The 13,251-nt window shown below is 36.7% G+C and overlaps 1 protein-coding gene across 1 annotated transcript in view; it reads right to left on the reverse strand.

Moving 5' to 3' along the window:
• MALRD1 (MAM and LDL receptor class A domain containing 1) overlaps positions 1 to 13,251 on the reverse strand; it is a gene marked incomplete at its 5' end in the record, with an annotated part of 573,210 nt that overhangs the window by 107,325 nt on the left and 452,634 nt on the right. The window lies entirely within an intron of this gene.

The raw sequence follows: 13,251 nt of genomic DNA on the forward strand, positions 1-13,251 counted from the left end.
GGGGCATCATTGTCATGAAAAATGATACTTTCAAATTAAAGAAAAATTTTGATTCATGTGTCCAAAATTTGATCTTGATATCAGATTTTCCTTGAGAGTAAAGATACTTTTATAGAGTCAGTTAAGTACTTTAGAAAGCTGCACGAACAATTACAGAATTTAGAGGAATTGTTCTTTTATCAGTATACAGTTTATCAACTGTTTCTTGGTGGCTTCCACTTGGGGAATTTGTCTCTTACGACCCTGGTGAGATTTAGTCTCAGAAGCAGAGGTCTGCAGGGGTTTTGTTGCACTATCCTCTGGCCTTGGGTCTTGATTCTAGCTCAAGGCCTTGAGGTCATGTGCTGCCACACATGAAGTGCAGAAGAAGTCATAATTTTAGGCAGAATACTACAGCAACAGGAATCTTGAAGATAATGTGGTTCAAACCCAACCAACTCTTTCTACAAATGAGGATCCTGATGTCTATGAATTCTGAGTATCCAAAGATATAATGTCAGTTTAATAAACTTTCATCACGTGAAACTATTCTGCAGCAAAAGTTTAAGTCAAGTCTAAGTAAAAACTTAAAGTGTGAGCAGAGAGTCTCATACGCTTTACCAATATGCAGCAATAATAGTGGAACTGTTCTTATTCTCCAAATTGTCTCTGTGACAGTTGTTGATGGGCTCATCAGTATATTAAGAGGAGAAGAAATGATAGTAGAGGGGACCAGTTCAGGAGTTTGAGTTCTTCACATTTTTAAACCACTTTTATTTATAGATTATATGAGAATGATTTATTTCATACGTAAAGATGGTGTATGACATAAAGAATTCATTTTAAAAATGAAATTTGAAAGTTCTCCCTCTCTACTCATTCAGGGGTGGTTATGTATCCAGGATGTATTTAAGACACAAAATGTATGATCAAAGCCGTGTATCTGAGATTCATGGGATAGCTTAGGGAGTCTTTGTTTATGGAAACCAACATAGTATACAACCATCAATATGTATCTTGTTTGAAATTAAATTTCTCCTGAATCACTTCTCAAATTTTCCATTGAAATATTTCTGATACAAGAGGAATATGAATTTGCACACCTAAGGGAGTCTAAGTAGGTTCTTAGCGAGAAGCCCTTGTCCATAAGCTCAACATTTCTTTTAAGTTCCTTGTTTTATCTAACGAAAGTTCTGCATATATATGCTTTTTAATATACAAGGCTTCCTCCAGTATTCATTTCAAGTAAAATGTGTACTCCTGAAAGATGTACAATGTTTATCTTTCGAAGTAAAAGAGTTCTGCATATCCTCTTTGAGAAGTTAAAAAATTTGCCTAAAATTTTAATATGAATGTATTTATTCTAGAGTGTTACCTATGGAATTACCTAATGATTACAGGTGATCTTTTCATACCATTCTGTAAACAACGAACACTATCAAGTGTTGTCTCTTATAAACTGAAAATCTTAGCACCATTTTACATGCATATTACTAAGTGAAAAAAAAATTCTGTAAGGACTGCATATTGTCTGATTCTAACTCTATGACATTCTGGAAAAGGGGAATGTAGACGCAGCACAAAGATCAGTGGTTGCCAGGTGTTGAGGTGAAAGAAGACATGAGTAGGTGGAACACAGGGGATTTTTCTCACTGGACACCAAATCTGTTGGCGCCTTGACCTTGGACTTCCTAGCCTCACAAAGTGTGAGAAATACATGTTTGTTGTTTGTAAACCATCCAGTCTCTGATCTTCTGTTTAGCAGTCTGAATAGACTAAGACATGCCCCTTAAACACTTGTCAAAAGCGTAGCGCGTGCTACACCAAGAGTTAATCTTAGGAGAGGAAAAGGAGATTATTACAGGAAAAAGCCCACGTGGGATAAAAGAGTTTAGGAACTGTCATTGTTAATTAACTTTCAAATTCCCAGTAACCAACAAATTTCTCTGATTACCGTCCTCGAATTCATTTTGTGCTATGTAGCGAGTTACAACTCCTGACATTATGGTTACTTCTTTGTCCTCCTGCAGAATGTTGAGTTTCATTGTTCACTTAGTTTGGGCAGCAGTTGAAATATCTTTCTTATAGAAATAAAAATTATTTCTTAGTGATGATTTACAGTGAAATACAATGAAACATTCTCATGAATTTCATATAAATCCAATAAAAAACCTAAATTGCCCAAGGGTAATCTGATGGATTTTTATCTTTATGATTAACATGGTTAGTGAAAGCAAAATTAATTGCTTGTTTTGAAAGGAAAAAAAAAATATGTGCAAGGATCTTCAGTTTTAAAGAGCAGGAATTAAGCTCTTGCCAAATATTGCCATATTCAAGAACATAAGTGGTAAAATGCTCATTGTTAAAATGTAATGCATCAGTTATAAATTGGTAATTGTTTGTCTCTGGCAGGTATTTCATTAACAACACTGAAAAATACATAAAAAGCTATTGAGAGGGGAAATTATAATTTTTAAGTGTAATTCCTAAGAATTCCTGATTTGAGTTCATTTGAATTACAATTTTGTTTATCTTAAGTCGCTTTATGAAGTACAAAACTATCCATTTCTTTTTTAATTAAAAAAATAGTCATCTCTAATGTGGAGTCATAAGAGAATCATTTTGATTTTCTTACTGAATTTCAATACCTAATAGTTTAAACATTCCTGGAAAGATGGAAGGTGACCTCTATTTGGAGTAAAGACAATAGAAGAGTCTGGCACATACATATAGGAAAGTGCGAGGAGCATGAGGAATAAATGATAAGTCAGGAGGTCTTGTTGAGCTTGTCAAAAGGCTATGTAAAAGATAAGAATAAAAAGTCTGACAGAGGAGAAAAAAGTAAAGGAAATCTAGGAGTTTCCAGAAGTTGGATCCAATACGGAAGGTGTTAAGTATCTTAGAACGAATACCAAATAGAAAGTGATAATTATGTTCTAAGTGAATAGTTTCAGGTAGTCAAGGCTAAAAAGCTACAATAAATATAATAGGAGAGAGCCGACAGTTTCAAAGTTTATGTAACTGATATATGTGCAAATGTTGTGTGTATGCACTTTTACATGTGCACACATGCACATATGTGTACACACACACACACACACACACCTTACTTTAAACCATGAAGCTATTCACTAGTGATAGGATGGAGGAGAGAGGCTGGGGAGTGGATGTTGGGCAACACATGTGAGAGGAAACATGAGATTGTGGTAGAGGGATGAGTACCCTATTATCAGAATTTTTTCTCTCCCCTAGTATCTACAGAGGCAGCGACTTGAAAGAAAATCAAGAATATATTTGCCATACCAGGGAAAATAAGAGATGAAGAAACAGAATATCTTAAGAGGCCTCCAAAGAGTTATCACTTTTACTCAACATCAATATTTGCCATGATTATAGAGAATTTCTTCCTAACTAAAAATAGTGATATAACTGCAAGTGACTGAAATTGCATAAACGAAGAATTTCCAGCCTTCATATAACCCAAAATAATCTAAAACTTATGTCAACGTAGAAACTTATATAAAAACATGAAATGTTAGGTTGTTGGTCGTTTCTTTCTTGTCATGAGCCCTGAAACCCAGAGAGACCCTAGTAGATTACAAATCCATTCCTATTTTATCATTTCCAGATGGTGCTCTAGTTCTTAGTCTGACTTCTTTGTGCTGGTGTGGCCTCTATTATATGCAATGTCGGACCACATTACGTACTTGGCCTAATTTAATGCTATTGTTCCCTGATAGCTCTATTATATATTAACTGTAACTTTATTTATCAGTTAAAGAATTCCCTAAATGCTGAACTCTCGATTTCTAACCTTAGGGACAACATTATTAAATACATTTCCCTATTATTCACGCTTCACATTGCTGCCAGTATACATTTCCCAAAGGAAGAATTCTCAAAAATCATTTTCCAATGCCTTACAGGTTTAAGTCCAGTGACCTTACAGAATTAAGTGCCATTGTCCTGCTGGGATTTAATGACCTGACACCTGATTCAGCCTCACCTATGTTATCCCCATAAAATCTAAAATTGCAGAGGAAATAATGAATATTTCAGATATGGCAGTTTGATACCCTTTGCTGGCTGGGATGGGGCCAGGAAAGAGAATATCATTGTCAGTCCTACGAACGGAAGGCTTTTCCTTACAGAAATTATGCGTGAGTGTTTGGGCACCAATTACTTCTTAGGTCTTTTTCTTCATGTAGAAGGCTTGAGAATGGAGAGTGGAAAGCTACCTTTCCATGATACACCATAAATACAGAGGGTACCAAAAAAATGTCTACACATTTTAAGAAAGGAAAAAAAAAACTGTATTAAAATTATGCTGATGGTAACTACTTGGACCACCTCTTGTAATTGCAGAAATCAAACGTGACTTGTATTCATCTTTTGTTGTCAGTATATACTGAGTATTACAATTTTAATACAGTTTTTTTTTCCTTTCTTAAAATGTGTATACATTTTTTTGGCACCCTCTGTATATACAATTGAAGGAAATCTAAAGAGTTTTAGGCAATCTGTCTGTGAGGGAATGTTGTTCAATTTCTTGTGTACTCTAGGAAGACCCGTTTTACATGTCTCAGGAAGGTCAAAGGAGAGAAAACCAACTTACTGAGGTGGGCAATGGAGAAGACCATTCAGGCATCAACTATTATACTATGGTTGTCTTTCAGAGACCTCCCAGCTGTAATGTCTTGACTATCTCTATGATCCAACCAAACAGAGACAGTGGCTATGGTACCATAACTTCCAGTTAACATGGCATTGGCAGTAAAGACAAGGATACATATAGTTCTGTTTACCTTAATATTACTTTTGAGGATTATGTATAAGTAGCTTTACTTTTAGATGTGCCGTACATGAATATATTACTGTTTTCAAAAGCACCAAACTTTTATTCCTTTCTAGTAAAATAACTAAAAGTGATTATTTTAAAGTGTGTTGGGTTACCTTGCCCCATATGGAATCCAACAGGAGGCATGCCTAACTAACCTCACATTAATTACCTGATAATCAGAAAGAACAGAAGGGTCTAAAAAACAAAGATGTCTGGATTGACATCCTATTTGATCAATCCTCTACTCCATCCAGCAGAAAAGACCCAGTCATGCGCCTGTCATTCTTTTGGACCCCTTTTTATTCAAACTTGGTTATTTTTCTAGGCTCATGTTTTCTATTTTGAACACATTTATATTAGTGAAGATGATCTCATACATGTAAACTCATTTACTTTTTGGTAAGTCAAGAAAGTTTTTGTTGTTATTGTTGTTTTCTATTTTCTTATTTCCAACTATTTCTACAAAGAGTAATCAGTCTTTTCTGGGTAAAATGTTCTCACATGCCAATAAGATGCTATCAGAAAAACTGGTCATTCTGTTGAAGTCATTTGTTTTTTAATTAAAAAAAAAATATTTTCTTAAAACAGATTTTTTTAGTGAAGCAATGTCACTTTCTTACTCTATCTATTTCTTAGGCAACAAACAAACTTGTTTACATTAAGGCTGGATGTTTTCCACTTAATTACACATGTGTTTCAGGACATTAGAAAACCCACAATAGAAGTAGACTCTAATAGCCCAAGAGAATAAAACAGGTCCAGATTGATCTTGCCCACGAAAAGCACTCAGAATCTTTCAAAAACACTTGGCCTGGTAAAATATTTCTGAGTGAAGAGTCAGTAATGGCTATGATAATTTCCAAAAATGACTAGGAATTTAGGAATTGATTATTGTTTCCATATGGTAGAGAAATTACTAAATCACCACACCATGTTTTATTTTATATACACGTTGTATTACATATGTATTAAAGTATATACTACATGTATACTTACATAGTATACATACATAAATATACATGTTGATGTGGTAAACATTATTGCTCCCATAAAAGCATTCACCTTTAAAACAGTGATTTGTGGTTTGTTTCCAGGTTCGTTTCAGTATAAGGCTAGTGGATTCGGTTCATAACGGCATATGGCTCATATTGGGACTGACTTTTTTCATGGCTGTCATTTGGATTTCTTCTCCCAATTCAACAAAATTCCTTCCAGCATGATGATCAGCAGGAAAGCAAGAATGGACCACCTCATAGTACAACGGGCAAAATTCTCCAAACGCAGTCATGAGGGAATCTAAGTCTTGATCCCATATGCCTGCTTAGTAGTAGCTTTTTTTTTTTTTTTTTTTTTTTTTTTTTTTTTTAATTAATTTTATTGGGGTGACAATTGTTAGTAAATTTACATAGATTTCAGGTGTACAATTCTGTATTACATCGTCTATAAATCCCATTGTGTGTTCACCACCCAGAGTCAGTTCTGCTTCCATCACCATATATTTGATCCCCTTTACCCTCATCACCCACCCCCCACCCCCTTACCCTCTGGTAACCACTAAATTATTGTCTGTGTCTATGAGTTTTTGTTTCTCATTTGTTTGTCTTGTTCTTTTTGGTTTATATACCACATATCAGTGAAATCATAGGGTTCTCTGCTTTTTCTGTCTGACTTGTTTCACTTAGCATTATTCTCTCGAGATCCATCCATGTTGTCACAAATGTTCCTATATCATCTTTCCTTAACGCCGAATAGTATTCCATTGTGTATATGTACCACAACTTCTTTATCCATTCATCTATCGAAGGACATTTTGGTTGTTTCCATGTCTTGGCCACCGTAAACAAAGCTGCAATGAACATTGGCGTACACGTGTCTCTATAGAGAAATGCTTTTATATTTTTGGGGTAGATACCCAGGAGAGCGATTGCTGGGTCATATGGTAATTCTATTCGTAATTTCTTGAGGAACCTCCACACTGCCTTCCATAGCGGCTGCACCAGTCTGCATTCCCACCAACAGTGTATGAGAGTTCCTTTTTCTCCACAGCCTCTCCAACACTTGTTACTGTTTGTTTTGTTGATGAAAGCCATTCTGACTGGGGTGAGGTGATATCTCATTGTGGTTTTCATTTGCATTTCTCTGATGATTAGCGATGTTGAGCATTTTTTCATATGTCTATTTGCCATTTGTATATCCTCTTTGGAGAAATGTCTCTTCAGGTCCTCTGTCCATTTTTCAATTGGGTTGTTTGTTTTTTTGTTGTTGAGTTTCATGAGTTCCTTGTATATTTTGGATATTAGCCCCTTATCAGAGGAACTGTTTGCGAAAATCTTCTCCCATTCAGTTGGTTGCCTCATTATTTTGTCAATAGTTTCTTTTGCTGTGCAGAAGCTTTTCAGTTTCATATAATCCCATTTGTTTATTTTAGTTTTTACTTCCATTGCCTTTGGAGTCAAATTCATAAAATGCTCTTTGAACCCAAGGTCCATAAGTTTAGTACCTATGTTTTCTTCAATGCAGTTTATTGTGTCAGGTCTTATGCTTAAGTCTTTGATCCATTTTGAATTAATTTTGGTACATGGTGACAGATAGCAGTCCAGTTTCATTCTTTTGCACGTAGCTATCCAATTCTGCCAGCACCATTTATTGAAGAGGCTGTCTTTCCTCCATTGTATGTTTTTAGCTTCTTTGTCAAAAATTATCTGTCCATATTTATGTGGTTTTATTTCTGGGTTCTCAATTCTATTCCATTGGTCTATGTGTCTGTTTTTCCGCCAATACCAAGCTGTTTTGATTATTGTAGCCCTGTAGTACAAGGAAAAATCAGGGAGTGTGATACCTCCAGTATTGTTCTTTTTTTTTAATATTGCTTTGGCTATTCGGGGTCTTTTGTGGTTCCAAACAAATCTGATGATTTTTTGTTCTATTTCTTTAAAAAATGCCATTGGGATTTTAATGGGGATTGCATTAAATCTGTATATGGCTTTGGGTAATATGGCCATTTTAACTATGTTGATTCTTCCAATCCATGAGCACGGAATGTCTTTCCATTTCTTTGTGTCTTCTTCAATTTCTTTCAAAAATGTCTTATAGTTTTCAGCATATAAATCCTTCACATCCTTGGTTAAGTTTATTCCTAGGTATTTTATTCTTTTTGCTGCAATTGCAAAAGGAATTGTTTTTTCTATCTCTTTTTCTGAGATTTCATTGTTGGTATATAGGAAAGCAATGGACTTTTGTACATTGATTTTGTAGCCAGCAACTTTACTATATTCATTGATTGTTTCTAATAGCTTTTTGGTGGAGTCTTTAGGGTTTTCTATGTATAGCATCATGTCATCTGCAAAGAGTGACAATTTAACTTCTTCATTCCCAATTTGGATGCCTTTTATTTCTTTCTCTTGCCTGATAGCTCTGGCGAGGACTTCCAACACTATGTTGAAAAGCAGAGGTGATAGGGGACAACCTTGTCGTGTTCCTGAACGTAGAGCAAAGGGCTTCAGTTTTTCACCATTAATTATGAGGTTAGCTGAGGGCTTGTCGTATATGGCCTTTATTATGTTGAGGTATTTTCCTTCTATACCAATTTTATTAAGTGTTTTAATCATAAATGGATGTTGTATCTTATCAAATGCTTTTTCTGCATCAATTGATATAATCATATGATTTTTGTCCTTTATTTTGTTTATGTGATGTATCACATTGATGGATTTGCGAATGTTGAACCATCCTTGTGCCCCGGGGATGAACCCCACTTGGTCGTGATGAATAATCTTTTTAATGCATTGTTGTATTCGATTTGCTAGAATTTTGTTTAGGATTTTAGCATCTGTATTCATCAGAGATATAGGTCTGTAGTTTTCTTTTTTTGTGTTGTCCTTACCAGGTTTTGGTATCAGGGTAATGTTGGCCTCATAAAATGAGTTAGGGAGTACTGACTCTTCCTCAATTTTTTGGAAGAGTTTGAGCAGGATTGGTATTAGATCCTCTTTGAAGGTTTGGTAGAATTCACTGGTGAAGCCATCTGGTCCAGGACTTTTGATTTTGGGAAGGTTTTTGATGACTGATTCAATTTCGTTACTGGTGATCGGCCTGTTAAGATTTTCCAGTTCTTCATGATTCAGCCTTGGAAGGCTATATGTTTCTAAGAACTTGTCCATTTCTTCTAAGTTATTAAATTTGGTGGCATATAGTCCTTCATAGTATTCTTGGATAATCCTTTGTATTTCTGTGGTGTCCGTGATAACTTCCCCTTTTTCATTTCTGATTTTGTTAATTAGTGTCTTCTCTCTTTTTATCTTAGTGAGTCTAGCCAAGGGTTTGTCGATTTTGTTAATCTTTTCAAAGAACCAGCTTTTTGTCACATTAATTTTTTCTATTGTCTTTTTGTTCTCTATTTCATTTAGTTCTGCTCTGATTTTTGTTATTTCCTTTCTTCTGCTGACCTTGGGTTTCGCTTGTTCTTCTTTTTCTAGTTTTTTAAGGTGTAACATGAGGTTATTTATTTGGGATTTTTCTTGTTTCTTGAGATAGGCCTGTAATGATATAAATTTCCCTCTTAAAACTGCTTTCGCGGCATCCCAAAAATTTTGGTAGGATGTATTTTCATTGTCATTTGTTTCTATGTATCTTTTGAGCTCTCCTCTAATTTCTTCTTTGACCCAGTCGTTCTTTAAAAGTATGTTGTTTAATCTCCATGTATTTGTGTTTTTTCCTGCTTTCTTTTTGCAGTTGATATCCAATTTCAAAGCTTTGTGATCAGAGAATATGCTTGGTATGATTTCAATCTTCTTAAATTTGCTGAGGCTGATTTTGTGTCCCAATATATGGTCTATCCTTGAGAATGTTCCATGTACACTAGAAAAGAATGTATAGTCTGATGTTTTAGGATGAAGTGCTCTATATATGTCAATTATGTCCAATTCATCTAATGTGTCATTTAGGGCTGCGATTTCGTTATTTATCTTCTGTTTGGATGATCTATCCATAGCTGTCAATGATGTATTTAAGTCCCCTAGTATAATTGTGTTTTGGTCAATTTCTCCCTTTAGTTCTGTTAGTAGTTGCTTGGTATATTTCGGTGCTCCCTGATTGGGGGCATAAATATTGATGACTGTTATGTCTTCTTGTTGTATAGCCCCCTTTACCATTATGAAGTGTCCATCTTTGTCTCTTGTTATCTTTTTCACCCTGAAGTCTGTTTCATCGGAAATCATTATGGCTACACCTGATTTTTTCTGGGTACCATTTGCTTGAAGTGTCAGTTTCCACCCTTTCACTTTGAGTCTATGCTTGTCCTTGTAGCTGAGATGTGTCTCTTGTAGGCAGCATATGGTTGGGTTTAGTTTTTTGATCCAATCTGCTACTCTGTGTCTCTTTATTGGTGAGTTCAGTCCATTTACATTCAGGGTGATTATTGATATGTGAGGATTTTCTGTCATTCTGTCTTTAGTTTTCTGGTAAGGCTGTGTCTCCATTGTTTCTTTGCCTTTTTGTTGTTGTCTGTTATTTCTGTGTGGTAGTATTCTATGATGTTTCCCTCTGTTTCTTCTTTTATTACAGTATATATTTCAGATTTGGATGTTTTTTGAGTGGTTACCCTTAAGTTTATGTAAAAGAAAGTTTGATATTTAGAGTATTCCAGTTTCTTCAGTACGCTTACTTTCTCTATTCCCATATTCCAGTTCAGGCCTTTACGCTCCCCCTTTTTATGTTTCAGTTGCCACAAGTTGTCCCTGTTGATGGTGGTCTAATAGCCTCCTTTAGTATTTCTTGTAGTGCAGGTCGTGTATTAGAAAATTCCCTCAGCTTCTGGATGTCTGGAAAGATCTTTATTCCTCCTTCATATCTAAAGGAGATCTTTGCTGGATATATTATTCTTGGCTCATGATTTCTCTCTTTCAATAGTTTGAATATTTGGTTCCATTCCCTCCTAGCTTGTAGAGTTTCTGCTGAAAAATCTGATGATAATCTAATGGGCTTTCCTTTGTAAGTTACCGTCTTCTTTTCCCTGGCTGCCTTGAGGATTCTTTCTTTATCATTGATTTTAGACAGCTTCAATACAATGTGCCTTGGTGAAGGCCTGTTGGGATTGAGGTAATTAGGTGTTCTATTTGCTTCTTGGATTCGAGGATCCAGTTCTGTCCACAAGTTTGGGAAGTTCTCATCAACGATTTGTTTGAATATATTCTCTGTTCCCTTCCCTCTTTCTTCTCCTTCTGGTATGCCCATTATTCTTATATTGCTCTTTCTGATGGAGTCAGAAAGTTCTTGTAGAGTTCTTTCATTTCTTTTAAGTCTCAAGTCTCTTTCTTCTTCCCTCTGTGTAAATTCCAGGTTCCTATCTTCGATGTCACTGATTCTTTCCTCCATCTGGTCAACTCTACTACCTAAGCTGGATATTTTATTGTTAATTTCTTCTATTGAGTTCTTAATCTCCAGAAATTCGATTTGGTTCTTTTTCAAGATTTCAATCTCTTTTGTAAAATGCTCATGGTGTTCTTTGATTGTGTTTCTGAGTTCATTAAACTGCCTTTCTGTGTTTTCTTGCATCTCGTTCAGTTTTTTCAGAATTGCGATCTTGAATTCTCTGTCATTTAAATCACAAAGGTCCATATCTCTAAGTTCCTTTTCTGGAGACTTTTCACTTTCTTTCTGAGCTATCTTGTTGCCTTGGTTATTCATGGCAATCACTGATTTACTATTTCTCTTCCTAGACATCTACAGGAGTGTCTTCTGCAACAGGTTGATAGGTATGCGAAGAGCTTTTGGAGTTCCAAAGCTCTTTCTGCACCAGATTCAGAGCCCGTTTGTTTCAGCAGTTCTGTTTACTCCTGCAGGGATCCGCCCAGATAGGTGGGGCCAGGGGCGGGGTGAGTTGTGAGAGGTGGCCCAGAGCAATGGCGGCGACCACCGCCACAGCCAGTCCTGCTTCCACAGCTCCCTCCCCTTTGCCGGAACTAGTTGAGCTGCGAATCTGTGTCTGCGGTCCACAGTTCTCAGAGCAGCAAATATTCTGTCCTTTGATCCGACACTGCTACTTTATCGCTTCTAGCACCGGGCAGGTGGGGGCGGGGCGAGCTCTGGAGGGTAGGGAGGGGGCGGCTAGTCTCCGTGCCTAGGGCTTCCGTTCTCCGCTCGGCAGTGAGGGCTTAAACCACCGATTTCAGCCCTCTTCCCTCAGTCTTTGCTCCGAGGTCTGCCGTGAGCGAGCGTTGGGTTCAGCGGTTTTGTATGCTGCCCCCTCAGCCCTGTGGGCCGTAAGCGGAGCCCTAGCAGTCCGAGTCCTTCCCTCTCCCGCAGTTGCGGAAGATCCGGGCGCAGCGGGCTCCGAGCACTGAGCTAGGTCTGTGTCCTGCGCCCGCGGGGCTCCGTCTCCGCACTTCTCCTCTCCCTCCTCCCCCGCTCGCGCGATTCACCCACCTGGAGGTGAATTCCGTAGTCGGCCTCTTCGTCTTGCCTGTCTGCTGTGCAAGGAGTCCTTTGTGGAGTTATTGTTGTCCGATTCGTTGTAAATTCCAGGGGAGCGTTACAGAGGCTCACCTCACGCCGCCATTTTTTTTTTAATCCTTAGTAGTAGCTTTTAATGCTGTTTTCTGGTTCCTGTGTTTTCCTGTTTGCTTTTTCCTCCTTTAAATCTAATATACCCTCCAGGAGTTAAGGAGAATTATCCTATCCTTTGACAAACTGTGAGGACTTCATGACCCGCGATAACAGATTTAAAATTTAATAATATTCTATAAGTCAATAAGTGAATCAAGATGGAGTGATAATCATTGCCTTGCAATTTTTGGTACATTCATCACTATACATTTTTAAATTAGGTACATGAATCACTAACTGAATCAAAACTATAAAAATGACCCATGCATCGAAACCACATTTTAAATAATTTATCTACAATTCCTATAATATCCCTTGTGATATAAAATGGATATCTACTCTGTCATATACTAATTTGAAATTTTTATTCTTCTCAATCAATTAAAAAGTTAAAGATCTCACTAAAATTTTAAAAAAGCAAACTAATAGAATAATGACAATGGGGATTTTTCAATGTAGAAGAACTAAAAATGACAGAAAACAAGCTACACATATCACAAAATATCATGTAAGATGTATCATAGGAGAGGTGCAAATTAAGGCTAAGAGAATCTAGAACAGAGTTTGGCTTTCTGTGGGGATGATTAAGAATAAATTCATGAGGCAGGTAGCTTTTGCTCTGCCCTTAAAAGTAGAAAAGGATTTGCACAAGAGGAGATAAAGGGCAGGGCGGTCCCAGCCAGAGAAGCAGTAAGACTAAAGTCATAGAGGTGAGAGAATACGGGACATGACCGGAGAAAGGCAAGAGATCCCATTTTAAGGTATCATTTTGCAGACAGAGACAGATGGATATGAAAGCAGTTGTACTAAAGGATAAAAAACATATTTAG

This window comes from Rhinolophus hipposideros (genome assembly GCF_964194185.1).
Source record: "Rhinolophus hipposideros genome assembly, chromosome: 1".
In the NCBI taxonomy this organism is placed as follows: domain Eukaryota; kingdom Metazoa; phylum Chordata; class Mammalia; order Chiroptera; family Rhinolophidae; genus Rhinolophus; species Rhinolophus hipposideros.